Here is a 15,680-nt window from a genome sequence, read left to right as displayed (position 1 = left end):
TCCAGGTTACCATGATAGCCCCTAACTCCAGCCTATAGTGATAGACCCACTAAACCCTAGCCTACAGTGATAGCCCTCCCTAACCCCCAGCATACAGCAATAGCCCCCATAACCTCAAGTCTACAAACATAACCCCTTTAAACCCAATCTTACAGTGATAGCCCCTCTAACTCTAGCCTATAGTGATAGACCCACTAACCCCCAGCCTACAGTGATAGCCCCCCTAACCCCCAGTCTACAGACATAACCCCCATAACCCCAACCTACAGTGATAGCCCCCAACATCCTGTCTATAGAAGTAGCACCCAACCCCAAGTATACAGAAATAGCCCCCCCATCCCCCAGCCTACAGAAATAGCCCTCTAACTTAACGTGTTTTCATCTCTATGATCGCTTACCTGCTCCTGTGTCTGTCCTCCCCCTGCCCCAGGTGGCTATCTTCCTCCTGCCTCCTGTCCTCATCCAGGCTCCAATGTCTGTCCTCATCTGCAGCTCCCTCCTGTGATACCTACACTGGGGTGAGATTACTTCATCGCACTGCAGGAATGTCAACAACACCTCAGAGCAGGGAGCTGATTGGCATTCCTTTGACCCGAAAGTGACATCGCTAGTACTTCCAGGGACAGTCATCTCCCTGAGTTCATTTTTTATTTGCATTTGCATCCTAGAGATGCAATTTTGATTGCATCTGTAGCTGTGAGCTGCACCTAAGAATCAATGTTCCTGGGGGCTCCTTTGCACTTCAGTCCAGCATTTTTTTGCAGTTTAGTAACTAGAGTCAATGTTTTACCAGGTACTGAAAATTTAACAGGTTTATTGAGCCCATAAAAATACAACTGCAGCTCTATTATTAGTGTAAGGTAGGTATGCAAATATATTAAGCAATTACATTTGCATAATAGCTGTTTCTAGTTTGATGCTATTCTGACAATTTACAGTGGGTACGGAAAGTATTCAGACCCCTTTAAGTTTTTCACTCTTTGTTTCATTGTAGCCATTTTGTAAATTCAAAAAAGTTTATTTCTTTAACATTAATGTACACTCTGCACCCCATATTGACTGAAAAAACAGAAATGTACAAATGTTTGCAAATTCATGAAAAAAGAGAAACGGAAATATCACATGGTCATAAGTATTCAGACCCTTTGCTCAGACACTCACATTTAAGTCATATGCTGTCCATTTCCTTGTGATCCTCATTGAGAAGGTTCTACTACATCTTTAGAGTCCAGCTGTGTTTAACTGAACTGTTAGGACTTGATTTGGAAAGGTACACACCTGTCTGTATAAGACCTCACAGCTCATAGTGCATTCAGACCAACTGAGAATCATGAGGTCATAGAAGCTGGCCAAGGAGCTCAGAGACAGAATAGTGGCAAGGCACAGATCTGGCCATGGTAGCAGAAGAATTTCTGCAGTACTCAAGGTTCCTAAGAGCACAGTGGTCTCCATAATCCTTAAATGGAAGAAGTTTGGGACCACCAGAAGTCTTCCTAGACCTAGCCATCCAGCCAAACTGAGCAACCGTGGGAGAAGAGCCATGGTGAGAGATGTAAAGAAGAACCCCAAGATCACTGTGGCTGAGCTCCAGAGATGCAGTAGGGAGATGAGAGAAAGTTCCACAAAGTCAACTATCACTGCAGCCCTCCACCAGTCAGCTCTGTATGACAGAGTGGCCTAACAATGTCAGTTCAAGACATATGAAAGCCCGCATAGAGTTTGCTAAAAACCACATGAAGGACTCCCAGACTATGAGAAATAAGATTCTCTCATCTGATAAGATGAAAATAGACCTTTTTTGTGATAATTCTAAGCTGTATGTGTGGAGAAAACCAGGCACTGCTCATCTCCTGCCCAATACAATCCCAACAGTGAAACATGGTGGTGGCAGCATCATGTTTGAGGGTGTTTTTCAGCTGCAGGGACAGGATGACTGGTTGTCATTGAAAATTGAAAACATGAATGCGGCCAAGTACAGATATAGTACTGGATGAAAAGCTCTACCAGGGTGCTCTGGACCTCAGACTTGGCCGAAGGTTCACCTTCCAACAATGACCCTAAGAACACAGCTAAAATAACAAAGGAGTGACTTCAGAACAACTCTGTGACCATTCTTGACTGGCCCAGCCAGAGCCCTGACCTAATCCCAATTGAGCATCTCTGGAGAGACCTGAAAATGGCTGTCCACCAACGTTCACTATCCAACCTGACAGAACAGGAGAGGAGCTGCAAGGAAGAATGGCATAGGATCCCCAAATCCAGGTGTAAAAAACTTGTTACATTTTTGCCAAGAAAATTCATGGCTGTACTAGCTCAAAAGGGTGCTTCTACTCAATACTTAGCAAAGGGCTGAATACTTATGACAATGTGATTTTTTCTTTTATATAAATTTGCAAAAATTTCTACATTTCTTTTTTTTTTAGTTAAGATGGGGTGAACTTTTTTGTATTTACCAAGTGGCTGCAATGAAACAGAAGTGAAAAATTTAAAGGGGTCTGAATGCTTTCCGTACCCACCATATATATCTATCCATATTGTTATATGTTTGCCAATAGGGAAAGTGTGTTTTACATTATTGGGATAAGTTTGTTGCTGAATTGTCTTTTGATTAAGCAAAATATACAGTGTCCTACCTCTTTTTTTCTGTGTGGATTCATTTTATATTCATTATTTTATTTTTTCTTGATATCAGAAAACTTCTTCTATAGCCAATAAAGCAGAGTTGACAACAGTGAGCTCCCAGAATGAGATTGAAAATTGCGACTTTGGGCATCTTTATAGAAAATCGCAATTCCTAAATATGGCTTAGACAATATGAATAGGTAAGCATACCCACTTTACTATCTATTTTTTAAAAGTTGCAACTTTTTGTGAAAAAAAGCAAAATGTAAGACTTTTTAACAGAGAGAAAACTGATGGCAAGAACATTTTCGAATAGTTTTGAGGAAAAAAGTTTCCTAGTATATACTTGCAAGACTTAACCATATATAACAAACATGACCAAGACACATGATCATAATAAACCGTAGTATATTACCCATAATCATGTGTCTATTAGGACTAATAGACCCATCATCAATATCATATATAGACACCATAAACAAAGCAATGATGCAACTGGTCACTTTTGTATAGAAAAACTCAATATAATCTTTATTAGTAATAATTTAAAAACACAACATCACATCAAACCAAATTGGGACAAAGGGTGAATTTGGAGCACCTTATACATACTGTGTGTTACATAGGTGACGGACGTCCATGTCCAGACTCAGAACCCACCACTAGATACATACAGCTGTGTATATGGTCCAACAATGTGGACTTTAGCCAGCGTTCTTACTTCAATAATATTGATACCGATCACCGGTTAACCTAAATTCAAGCTGCTAGCACTACCATATAACACATGCCCCCCCAGAGAATTACCACCAAATGGGCATAAACATGCCGAAAAAATCAGCTAAAATCTTTACCTCTGTAGCGGGGGTATCACGGTGAGACTGTAATCCGGGCAGTGGCGTCTGCCCCAACGCGCGTTTCGGACCTAATCCTTTTTCAAGGGGCCTGGCTGTAATACCTCGCATTGATCTTTAAATAGTATCCTTCCCGCGTATACGGTGACGTTGTCACCGGAAGTTGCGCGCCCGGCCCGGAAATGACGCGCCACGTCGTCAAGGTAACCACAGCAAACAGCGGGCGTCGGCGTCACAGGGAGGGAAGGTCATGTGACCGAACCACCCCATAAAGATACCGACAACCCGCGGCTACCATTGCACCCAGACGGCGAGCGCGTACAGAGCAGGGAGCGCAACTATCTATATAAGATGGACAATTGCCCAACAATGATTCAACACTTAAAAATATATAAATATAGATAAAACAGAAGGCAAAACTAGGAACATGGGAGACAAATGGCTGGATACTACACCTCCTATCACCGGCATACCGCAGTATGGAACTAACAGACCACTGGTATATATCTATTGCATATAAGGGGTATCAGAGATTTTACCTAAAAGGCAGATAATTTTTACAAATAATATTATATATCACATCTATAAACCTATATCAAATATTTATAATTATCACATATGATATGCTACTGCCACTCAACCAGTACCACCATAATACAACCAAAGATATTAACCATCAGTCAAAAATATAGTCCATTCTTTGCTTATAACGGCATCCATCTTCTCATGCTGCTTTATAAATTTCTCAATGTATCATATCAGGAAGTATTCCATGCCGATACGCCATTCCTCATATTCCACCATGTCTCCCCGATCGCTTATAACTAAGATAAATGTGAATATAAAAACAAGTTAAAATTGTACACACAGAATGGACAATGCTCCATATAAAACAGAGCGATGCTCAGAGAAACGGGGTGAAGCTAAGGTTCTCATTAAGTCCAGATGGATGGACTGTGCCCAATGTCCATATCCACCTGGACTCTACCTGAGCTAACTTCCTAAACATCCCACCACCACGAATATTCGTGTTGAGCATATCAATGCCTCTTACCCGAAATTGACTACTGTCACAATTATGGAACCTACGGAAGTGTCGGGGGATCGTTTTTAATAATGTCTCATCCTCTGCAGCAGCCGCTGCCTCGATCCCTAACACGTGCTCCCGAATTCTGATCTTTAGTTGTCGGGTAGTCATACCCACGTAGATCATATCACATGGGCAGACACCATAATAAATTACGTTTTTGCTGGTACACGTAATATTTGTTTTAATAATGAATTCCTTAGAGCCTTCCTGATTTTTAAATTTGTCCGTTCGATCCATATTAGGACAGGCCACGCAATGACCACATGGGGTACTACCACAGCGTCTCTTGAACTGATCCAAGAAAGTAGTTGTTGGCTCACCCGTATAGTGGCTATGGACCAATCTATCCCTCAGATTTCTAGATCTTCTAGCTGTAATCACAGCCCTATCTGGGATAAATCTAGAAATCACTGGGTCCACCTTCAATATATGCCATGACCTATCAAGAATTTTCCTCATTTTCGGGAAGTGTGAGTGGAAATTGGTGATAAATCTCACATCACCATTTCTTTTGGGTTGTCGAATACCATACAATAACTCATTTCTGGAGGAACCCTTAGCACGGTTATATGCTTTCTTAATCATGCGGTTGCTGAAGCCCCGCTCCTTCAGGCGTTGTTTAAGATCTTCAGCCTGTTTATAAAAGTCACCATCTGTGGAGCATAGCCTCCGCAACCGCAGAAATTGTCCGGTGGGGACCGACTGGATCATGTGTCCAGGATGGGAGGATGTTGCATGTAGCAACATATTAGTAGAGGTGGGCTTCCGGTAAATATCAGTCTGTATCTCACCCCTCCCATCTTTCTTAAGTGTAACATCAAGAAACTCCAGAGTTAAAGAGTCACACTTATAGGTAATAAAGATATTCTGGTCATTGTCATTTAGTGATCTCATAAAAGTATGTAGATCATCACATGACCCCTGCCAGATCAGGAAAATGTCGTCGATGTACCGGGTCCAAGATAGGACCCGGCACATCGGCGACGACCGATCCGGCAGGGAGAGGTCTCTCTCCCACAGCCCCAGCAACAGGTTGGCATATGCCGGGGCAAAGGAAGCCCCCATAGCTGTTCCCTGGAGCTGCAGGAAGAAAGACCCCTTAAACACAAAGAAATTATGTGTTAGTGTGAACTGTAATAACTCAATGACCAAATCTCTAATATCACCTGGTAAGTTAGACATTGAGAGGAAAAACTTCACTGCACGGACCCCATCAACATGTCTGATACTGGTGTAGAGGGACTCGACGTCCCCCGTCACCAGTACCATATCTTCCTCTAAACACAAACCATCCACCTGTCTCAACAGTTCCCCTGTGTCTTTCAAAAAAGATGGCAAACCCTCAACTAGCGGTTGAAGCTTAGAATCGATCCATCTATTTATATGTTCGAGATAATTTCCTCGCCCAGAGATAATGGGGCGACCCGGGGGCGTCTGCGCGTCCTTATGTAATTTTGGCAACAAATAAAAGGTGGGGACAATAGGATCTGATACAATTAAGGCATCCGCCAACTCCTTTGTAATTGTTCCCATATCTTTAGCCCCACCGATAATGGTCCGTAATTTTGTAGAAAAGGCCGACAAGGGGTTGAACGTGAGTTTTTTGTAGCATGTGACATTGCCCAGTTGGCGAAATGCCTCTTTTTCATATAGGGACTTAGGCCATACTACCACATTCCCCCCCTTGTCGGCCGGTTTAAAGACCACATCGGTGAGATTTTGGAGGACACGCAGACGCTCCCGTTCACCCCTAGTAAGATTATCATTATAGATATAACGTGGTATCTTACATAATTCATTGCTCCTGGGGCTGTGGGAGAGAGACCTCTCCCTGCCGGATCGGTCGTCGCCGATGTGCCGGGTCCTATCTTGGACCCGGTACATCGACGACATTTTCCTGATCTGGCAGGGGTCATGTGATGATCTACATACTTTTATGAGATCACTAAATGACAATGACCAGAATATCTTTATTACCTATAAGTGTGACTCTTTAACTCTGGAGTTTCTTGATGTTACACTTAAGAAAGATGGGAGGGGTGAGATACAGACTGATATTTACCGGAAGCCCACCTCTACTAATATGTTGCTACATGCAACATCCTCCCATCCTGGACACATGATCCAGTCGGTCCCCACCGGACAATTTCTGCGGTTGCGGAGGCTATGCTCCACAGATGGTGACTTTTATAAACAGGCTGAAGATCTTAAACAACGCCTGAAGGAGCGGGGCTTCAGCAACCGCATGATTAAGAAAGCATATAACCGTGCTAAGGGTTCCTCCAGAAATGAGTTATTGTATGGTATTCGACAACCCAAAAGAAATGGTGATGTGAGATTTATCACCAATTTCCACTCACACTTCCCGAAAATGAGGAAAATTCTTGATAGGTCATGGCATATATTGAAGGCGGACCCAGTGATTTCTAGATTTATCCCAGATAGGGCTGTGATTACAGCTAGAAGATCTAGAAATCTGAGGGATAGATTGGTCCATAGCCACTATACGGGTGAGCCAACAACTACTTTCTTGGATCAGTTCAAGAGACGCTGTGGTAGTACCCCATGTGGTCATTGCGTGGCCTGTCCTAATATGGATCGAACAGACAAATTTAAAAATCAGGAAGGCTCTAAGGAATTCATTATTAAAACAAATATTACGTGTACCAGCAAAAACGTAATTTATTATGGTGTCTGCCCATGTGATATGATCTACGTGGGTATGACTACCCGACAACTAAAGATCAGAATTCGGGAGCACGTGTTAGGGATCGAGGCAGCGGCTGCTGCAGAGGATGAGACATTATTAAAAACGATCCCCCGACACTTCCGTAGGTTCCATAATTGTGACAGTAGTCAATTTCGGGTAAGAGGCATTGATATGCTCAACACGAATATTCGTGGTGGTGGGATGTTTAGGAAGTTAGCTCAGGTAGAGTCCAGGTGGATATGGACATTGGGCACAGTCCATCCATCTGGACTTAATGAGAACCTTAGCTTCACCCCGTTTCTCTGAGCATCGCTCTGTTTTATATGGAGCATTGTCCATTCTGTGTGTACAATTTTAACTTGTTTTTATATTCACATTTATCTTAGTTATAAGCGATCGGGGAGACATGGTGGAATATGAGGAATGGCGTATCGGCATGGAATACTTCCTGATATGATACATTGAGAAATTTATAAAGCAGCATGAGAAGATGGATGCCGTTATAAGCAAAGAATGGACTATATTTTTGACTGATGGTTAATATCTTTGGTTGTATTATGGTGGTACTGGTTGAGTGGCAGTAGCATATCATATGTGATAATTATAAATATTTGATATAGGTTTATAGATGTGATATATAATATTATTTGTAAAAATTATCTGCCTTTTAGGTAAAATCTCTGATACCCCTTATATGCAATAGATATATACCAGTGGTCTGTTAGTTCCATACTGCGGTATGCCGGTGATAGGAGGTGTAGTATCCAGCCATTTGTCTCCCATGTTCCTAGTTTTGCCTTCTGTTTTATCTATATTTATATATTTTTAAGTGTTGAATCATTGTTGGGCAATTGTCCATCTTATATAGATAGTTGCGCTCCCTGCTCTGTACGCGCTCGCCGTCTGGGTGCCATGGTAGCCGCGGGTTGTCGGTATCTTTATGGGGTGGTTCGGTCACATGACCTTCCCTCCCTGTGACGCCGACGCCCGCTGTTTGCTGTGGTTACCTTGACGACGTGGCGCGTCATTTCCGGGCCGGGCGCGCAACTTCCGGTGACAACGTCACCGTATACGTGGGAAGGATACTATTTAAAGATCAATGCGAGGTATTACAGCCAGGCCCCTTGAAAAAGGATTAGGTCCGAAACGCGCGTTGGGGCAGACGCCACTGCCCGGATTACAGTCTCACCGTGATACCCCCGCTACAGAGGTAAAGATTTTAGCTGATTTTTTCGGCATGTTTATGCCCATTTGGTGGTAATTCTCTGGGGGGGCATGTGTTATATGGTAGTGCTAGCAGCTTGAATTTAGGTTAACCGGTGATCGGTATCAATATTATTGAAGTAAGAACGCTGGCTAAAGTCCACATTGTTGGACCATATACACAGCTGTATGTATCTAGTGGTGGGTTCTGAGTCTGGACATGGACGTCCGTCACCTATGTAACACACAGTATGTATAAGGTGCTCCAAATTCACCCTTTGTCCCAATTTGGTTTGATGTGATGTTGTGTTTTTAAATTATTACTAATAAAGATTATATTGAGTTTTTCTATACAAAAGTGACCAGTTGCATCATTGCTTTGTTTATGGTGTCTATATATGATATTGATGATGGGTCTATTAGTCCTAATAGACACATGATTATGGGTAATATACTACGGTTTATTATGATCATGTGTCTTGGTCATGTTTGTTATATATGGTTAAATGTTGCTGTGTTTTGCACAGGATTCGAACTTGACATGGATTTCCAAGCCAGGGAGAAGACTTGGCTTTCACACATCGACCAGGTGTTTGGGGGAGAGGGGTCCAGCATTCAGCAGAGTGGTGATGGGAAATGGGATGAACAAGCATCGGCTTTGCAAAAAATGATTATAAAAAGGACAAAGTTATGGTGGAACCGCACATTTTTAGAAAAATATTTGAGTAAAAACATGATACCGAGGGGATTACGTATGCGGGTAATTCCCACTTTTCCGGTGGAGGACCCTGGATTTGTGTCTAGATGGGAGGAGGCGTGCAACATGTGCTCAAAAACATTGATGCAATTATTGTGTGAACATAATGGGGCGTTAATGACCCAGCTGGACACATCAATTAAGACTATGGAGGATGAACTGAATGTGGCTAATCTGACGGAAAAAGTAAAAACTTTCCATGGTCAAACGGATAAGATCTTGGAAGGAGTAGTGAAAAAAATCCAGACGACCCAGTTGAATAAATTAAACCGGGACCGACGGGATTATGACACGAATCATGTTTATTTGTGGAGGAAATTAGCGCAAAAAGGTCAACAAATAAAGCGCATCCCGTCGTACTCCTCAGTGTCCTCTCTTGGGGATATGTCAGACACTTCAGAGACGTCTGGTGCGTCTGGGTCCGGACAGACAAGACGAAACCAAAGGGAACACACGTTCCATCCATATAGGAGGTCTGACTTTTCCCCTGTGTCTACTCGTTTTGGAAAAAAGGTAATTAATTTGAGCACACATGAGTTTACAGATGTAGATCTAGCATTATTGGAAAGAGGCTTTTCATTTTCACCAGCCGCACCATTTGATGCGTTTTTGGCTATTAAGGATCTGCATCTGTTTGCTCGCTCGTTAATTTTTAAGAAACATTTTTTTGATGGCAACCTGTTACAATTATTCCCCACAGAAGAAGAACAAGTAGCATTGCAAGCATTGGAGGAATTGGCGGTTGAACACAATATGACAGAGGGAGGTAAGATCCCAGTGTCTATTCGTCCCAAGTCTAAAAAATTCCCCCCTTTGGCAACATGTCCGAATGTGGACCTGTTTGTACAAATTGTTAGCAATGAATTATGTAAGATACCACGTTATATCTATAATGATAATCTTACTAGGGGTGAACGGGAGCGTCTGCGTGTCCTCCAAAATCTCACCGATGTGGTCTTTAAACCGGCCGACAAGGGGGGGAACGTGGTAGTATGGCCTAAGTCCCTATATGAAAAAGAGGCATTTCGCCAATTGGGCAATGTCACATGCTACAAAAAACTCACGTTCAACCCCTTGTCGGCCTTTTCTACACAATTACGGACCATTATCGGTGGGGCTAAAGATATGGGAACAATTACAAAGGAGTTGGCGGATGCCTTAATTGTATCAGATCCTATTGTCCCCACCTTTTATTTGTTGCCAAAATTACATAAGGACGCGCAGACGCCCCCGGGTCGCCCCATTATCTCTGGGCGAGGAAATTATCTCGAACATATAAATAGATGGATCGATTCTAAGCTTCAACCGCTAGTTGAGGGTTTGCCATCTTTTTTGAAAGACACAGGGGAACTGTTGAGACAGGTGGATGGTTTGTGTTTAGAGGAAGATATGGTACTGGTGACGGGGGACGTCGAGTCCCTCTACACCAGTATCAGACATGTTGATGGGGTCCGTGCAGTGAAGTTTTTCCTCTCAATGTCTAACTTACCAGGTGATATTAGAGATTTGGTCATTGAGTTATTACAGTTCACACTAACACATAATTTCTTTGTGTTTAAGGGGTCTTTCTTCCTGCAGCTCCAGGGAACAGCTATGGGGGCTTCCTTTGCCCCGGCATATGCCAACCTGTTCCTGGGGCTGTGGGAGAGAGACCTCTCCCTGCCGGATCGGTCGTCGCCGATGTGCCGGGTCCTATCTTGGACCCGGTACATCGACGACATTTTCCTGATCTGGCAGGGGTCATGTGATGATCTACATACTTTTATGAGATCACTAAATGACAATGACCAGAATATCTTTATTACCTATAAGTGTGACTCTTTAACTCTGGAGTTTCTTGATGTTACACTTAAGAAAGATGGGAGGGGTGAGATACAGACTGATATTTACCGGAAGCCCACCTCTACTAATATGTTGCTACATGCAACATCCTCCCATCCTGGACACATGATCCAGTCGGTCCCCACCGGACAATTTCTGCGGTTGCGGAGGCTATGCTCCACAGATGGTGACTTTTATAAACAGGCTGAAGATCTTAAACAACGCCTGAAGGAGCGGGGCTTCAGCAACCGCATGATTAAGAAAGCATATAACCGTGCTAAGGGTTCCTCCAGAAATGAGTTATTGTATGGTATTCGACAACCCAAAAGAAATGGTGATGTGAGATTTATCACCAATTTCCACTCACACTTCCCGAAAATGAGGAAAATTCTTGATAGGTCATGGCATATATTGAAGGCGGACCCAGTGATTTCTAGATTTATCCCAGATAGGGCTGTGATTACAGCTAGAAGATCTAGAAATCTGAGGGATAGATTGGTCCATAGCCACTATACGGGTGAGCCAACAACTACTTTCTTGGATCAGTTCAAGAGACGCTGTGGTAGTACCCCATGTGGTCATTGCGTGGCCTGTCCTAATATGGATCGAACGGACAAATTTAAAAATCAGGAAGGCTCTAAGGAATTCATTATTAAAACAAATATTACGTGTACCAGCAAAAACGTAATTTATTATGGTGTCTGCCCATGTGATATGATCTACGTGGGTATGACTACCCGACAACTAAAGATCAGAATTCGGGAGCACGTGTTAGGGATCGAGGCAGCGGCTGCTGCAGAGGATGAGACATTATTAAAAACGATCCCCCGACACTTCCGTAGGTTCCATAATTGTGACAGTAGTCAATTTCGGGTAAGAGGCATTGATATGCTCAACACGAATATTCGTGGTGGTGGGATGTTTAGGAAGTTAGCTCAGGTAGAGTCCAGGTGGATATGGACATTGGGCACAGTCCATCCATCTGGACTTAATGAGAACCTTAGCTTCACCCCGTTTCTCTGAGCATCGCTCTGTTTTATATGGAGCATTGTCCATTCTGTGTGTACAATTTTAACTTGTTTTTATATTCACATTTATCTTAGTTATAAGCGATCGGGGAGACATGGTGGAATATGAGGAATGGCGTATCGGCATGGAATACTTCCTGATATGATACATTGAGAAATTTATAAAGCAGCATGAGAAGATGGATGCCGTTATAAGCAAAGAATGGACTATATTTTTGACTGATGGTTAATATCTTTGGTTGTATTATGGTGGTACTGGTTGAGTGGCAGTAGCATATCATATGTGATAATTATAAATATTTGATATAGGTTTATAGATGTGATATATAATATTATTTGTAAAAATTATCTGCCTTTTAGGTAAAATCTCTGATACCCCTTATATGCAATAGATATATACCAGTGGTCTGTTAGTTCCATACTGCGGTATGCCGGTGATAGGAGGTGTAGTATCCAGCCATTTGTCTCCCATGTTCCTAGTTTTGCCTTCTGTTTTATCTATATTTATATATTTTTAAGTGTTGAATCATTGTTGGGCAATTGTCCATCTTATATAGATAGTTGCGCTCCCTGCTCTGTACGCGCTCGCCGTCTGGGTGCCATGGTAGCCGCGGGTTGTCGGTATCTTTATGGGGTGGTTCGGTCACATGACCTTCCCTCCCTGTGACGCCGACGCCCGCTGTTTGCTGTGGTTACCTTGACAACGTGGCGCGTCATTTCCGGGCCGGGCGCGCAACTTCCGGTGACAACGTCACCGTATACGCGGGAAGGATACTATTTAAAGATCAATGCGAGGTATTACAGCCAGGCCCCTTGAAAAAGGATTAGGTCCGAAACGCGCGTTGGGGCAGACGCCACTGCCCGGATTACAGTCTCACCGTGATACCCCCGCTACAGAGGTAAAGATTTTAGCTGATTTTTTCGGCATGTTTATGCCCATTTGGTGGTAATTCTCTGGGGGGGCATGTGTTATATGGTAGTGCTAGCAGCTTGAATTTAGGTTAACCGGTGATCGGTATCAATATTATTGAAGTAAGAACGCTGGCTAAAGTCCACATTGTTGGACCATATACACAGCTGTATGTATCTAGTGGTGGGTTCTGAGTCTGGACATGGACGTCCGTCACCTATGTAACACACAGTATGTATAAGGTGCTCCAAATTCACCCTTTGTCCCAATTTGGTTTGATGTGATGTTGTGTTTTTAAATTATTACTAATAAAGATTATATTGAGTTTTTCTATACAAAAGTGACCAGTTGCATCATTGCTTTGTTTATGGTGTCTATACTTGCAAGACTTAGACTTGAAAATATTTGTTTTTGACATACCTCCCACCAATATATACATCTGAGTGAGGCTAAAATCACACAAGTGTATGGAAAATCATCTATTTTTCATCCATATTATCTCCAGCATGCTATTTATATGTCCTTAATTGACTTGACAATTGCAATTGTTCTTCACTAGGGTTGAGCGAAACGGGTCGATCATTTTCAAAAGTCGCCGACTTTTGGCTAAGTCGGCGTCTCATGAAACCCGATCCGACCCCTGTGCTTGTCGGCCATGCGGTACGCGACTTTCGCGCCAAAGTCGCGTTTCAATGACGCGAAAAGCGCCATTTCTCAGCCAATGAAGGTGAACGCAGAGTGTGGGCAGCGTGATGACATAGATCCTGGTCCCCACCATCTTAGAGAAGGGCATTGCAGTGATTGGCTTGCTGTCTGCGGCGTCACAGGGGCTATAAAGGGGCGTTCCCGCCGACCGCCATCTTACTGCTGCTGATCTGAGCTTAGGGACAGGTTGCTGCCGCTTCATCAGAAGCAGGGAGAGCGTTAGGCAGGGTCCACTAACCACCAAACCGCTTGTGCTGCAGCGATTTCCACTGTCCAACACCACCTTCGGTGTGCAGGAACAGTGGAAGCTATTTTTTTTTTTTTTTCCCCTCAGCGCTGTAGCTCATTGGGCTGCCCTAGAAGGCTCCGTGATAGCTGTATTGCTGTGTGTACGCCACTGTGGAAACCAACTGCTTTTTTCAAAGCACATATCCTCTTGTTCCTTCCTTTCTGCACAGCTATCTTTTTTGTTTGTCCACACTTTTTATTTAATTTGTGCATCAGTCCACTCCTATTGCTGCCTGCCATACCTGGCTTACATTACTGCAGGGAGATAGTAATTGTAGGACAGTTTTTTTTTTTTTTTTGTTTTTTTTTTGTGGGAGATTAAGATTGGCATTTCTGCTACAGTGCCATCCCTGTGTGTGCCATCTCTCACTGAGTGGGCCATAGAAAGCCTATTTATTTTTTCCGTGATTTGTGTTCTAAAATCTACCTCAACACAGAAACACTACATCAATCAGTGGGAGAAAAATATTGGCCTCAGTCAGGGCTTGTGTGCCACTGCTGTGTGTGCGCTATCTCTCATTCAGTGGGCTATAGCAAGCCTATATTTTTTTTTTTTTTTTTTTTTTTTAATATTATTTGGTTTCAAAAGTCTCCCTGAAAAAAAAAAAACCTAAAAAAACAGTGGGAGAGTAATATTGCCCTTTCAGCTTGTGTGCCAGTCTTGACTCCTGGGTGTGCCACCTCTCTCCCTCTCATTCAGTGGGCCATAGAAAGCCTATTTATTTTTTTTTTTAAATATTATTGGGTTTCTAAAGTCTCCCTGAAAAAAACAAAAAATACATAAAAAAACAGTGGGAGAGTAATATTGCCCTTTCAGCTTGTGTGCCAGTCTTGACTCCTGGGTGTGCCACCTCTCTCCCTCTCATTCAGTGGGCCATAGAAAGCCTTTTTTTTTTTTGCTTTTTTTAATATTATTTGGTTTCTAAAGTCTCCCTGAAAAAAACAAAAAAAACATAAAAAACAGTGGGAGAGTAATATTGCCCTTTCAGCTTGTGCGCCAGTCTTGACTCCTGGTTGTGCCACCTCTCTCTCTCTAATTGTGGGCCATAGAAAGCCTTTTTTTTTTTTTAAAATATTATTGGGTTTCTAAAGTCTCCCTGAAAAAACAAAAAATACATAAAAAAACAGTGGGAGAGTAATATTGCCCTTTCAGCTTGTGTGCCAGTCTTGACTCCTGGGTGTGCCACCTCTCTCCCTTTCATTCAGTGGGCCATAGAAAGCCTATTTATTTTTTCCGTGATTTGTGTTCTAAATTCTACCTCAACACAAAAACACTACATCAATCAGTGGGAGAAAAATATTGGCCTCAGTCAGGGCTTGTGTGCCACTGCTGTGTGTGCTATCTCTCATTCAGTGGGCTATAGCAAGCCTATTTTTTTTTTTTTTTTTTTTTTTTAATATTATTTGGTTTCTAAAGTCTCCCTGAAAAAAAAAAAAAACCTAAAAAAACAGTGGGAGAGTAATATTGCCCTTTCAGCTTGTGTGCCAGTCTTGACTCCTGGGTGTGCCACCTCTCTCCCTCTCATTCAGTGGGCCATAGAAAGCCTATTTATTTTTTTTTTAAAATATTATTGGGTTTCTAAAGTCTCCCTGAAAAAAACAAAAAATACATAAAAAAACAGTGGGAGAGTAATATTGCCCTTTCAGCTTGTGTGCCAGTCTTGACTCCTGGGTGTGCCACCTCTCTCCCTT

Source organism: Ranitomeya variabilis, chromosome 6 (assembly GCF_051348905.1).
Source record: "Ranitomeya variabilis isolate aRanVar5 chromosome 6, aRanVar5.hap1, whole genome shotgun sequence".
NCBI lineage: Eukaryota > Metazoa > Chordata > Amphibia > Anura > Dendrobatidae > Ranitomeya > Ranitomeya variabilis.
The sequence above is the reverse complement of the archived record's forward strand: the minus strand, read 5'-3'. Positions refer to the sequence as shown.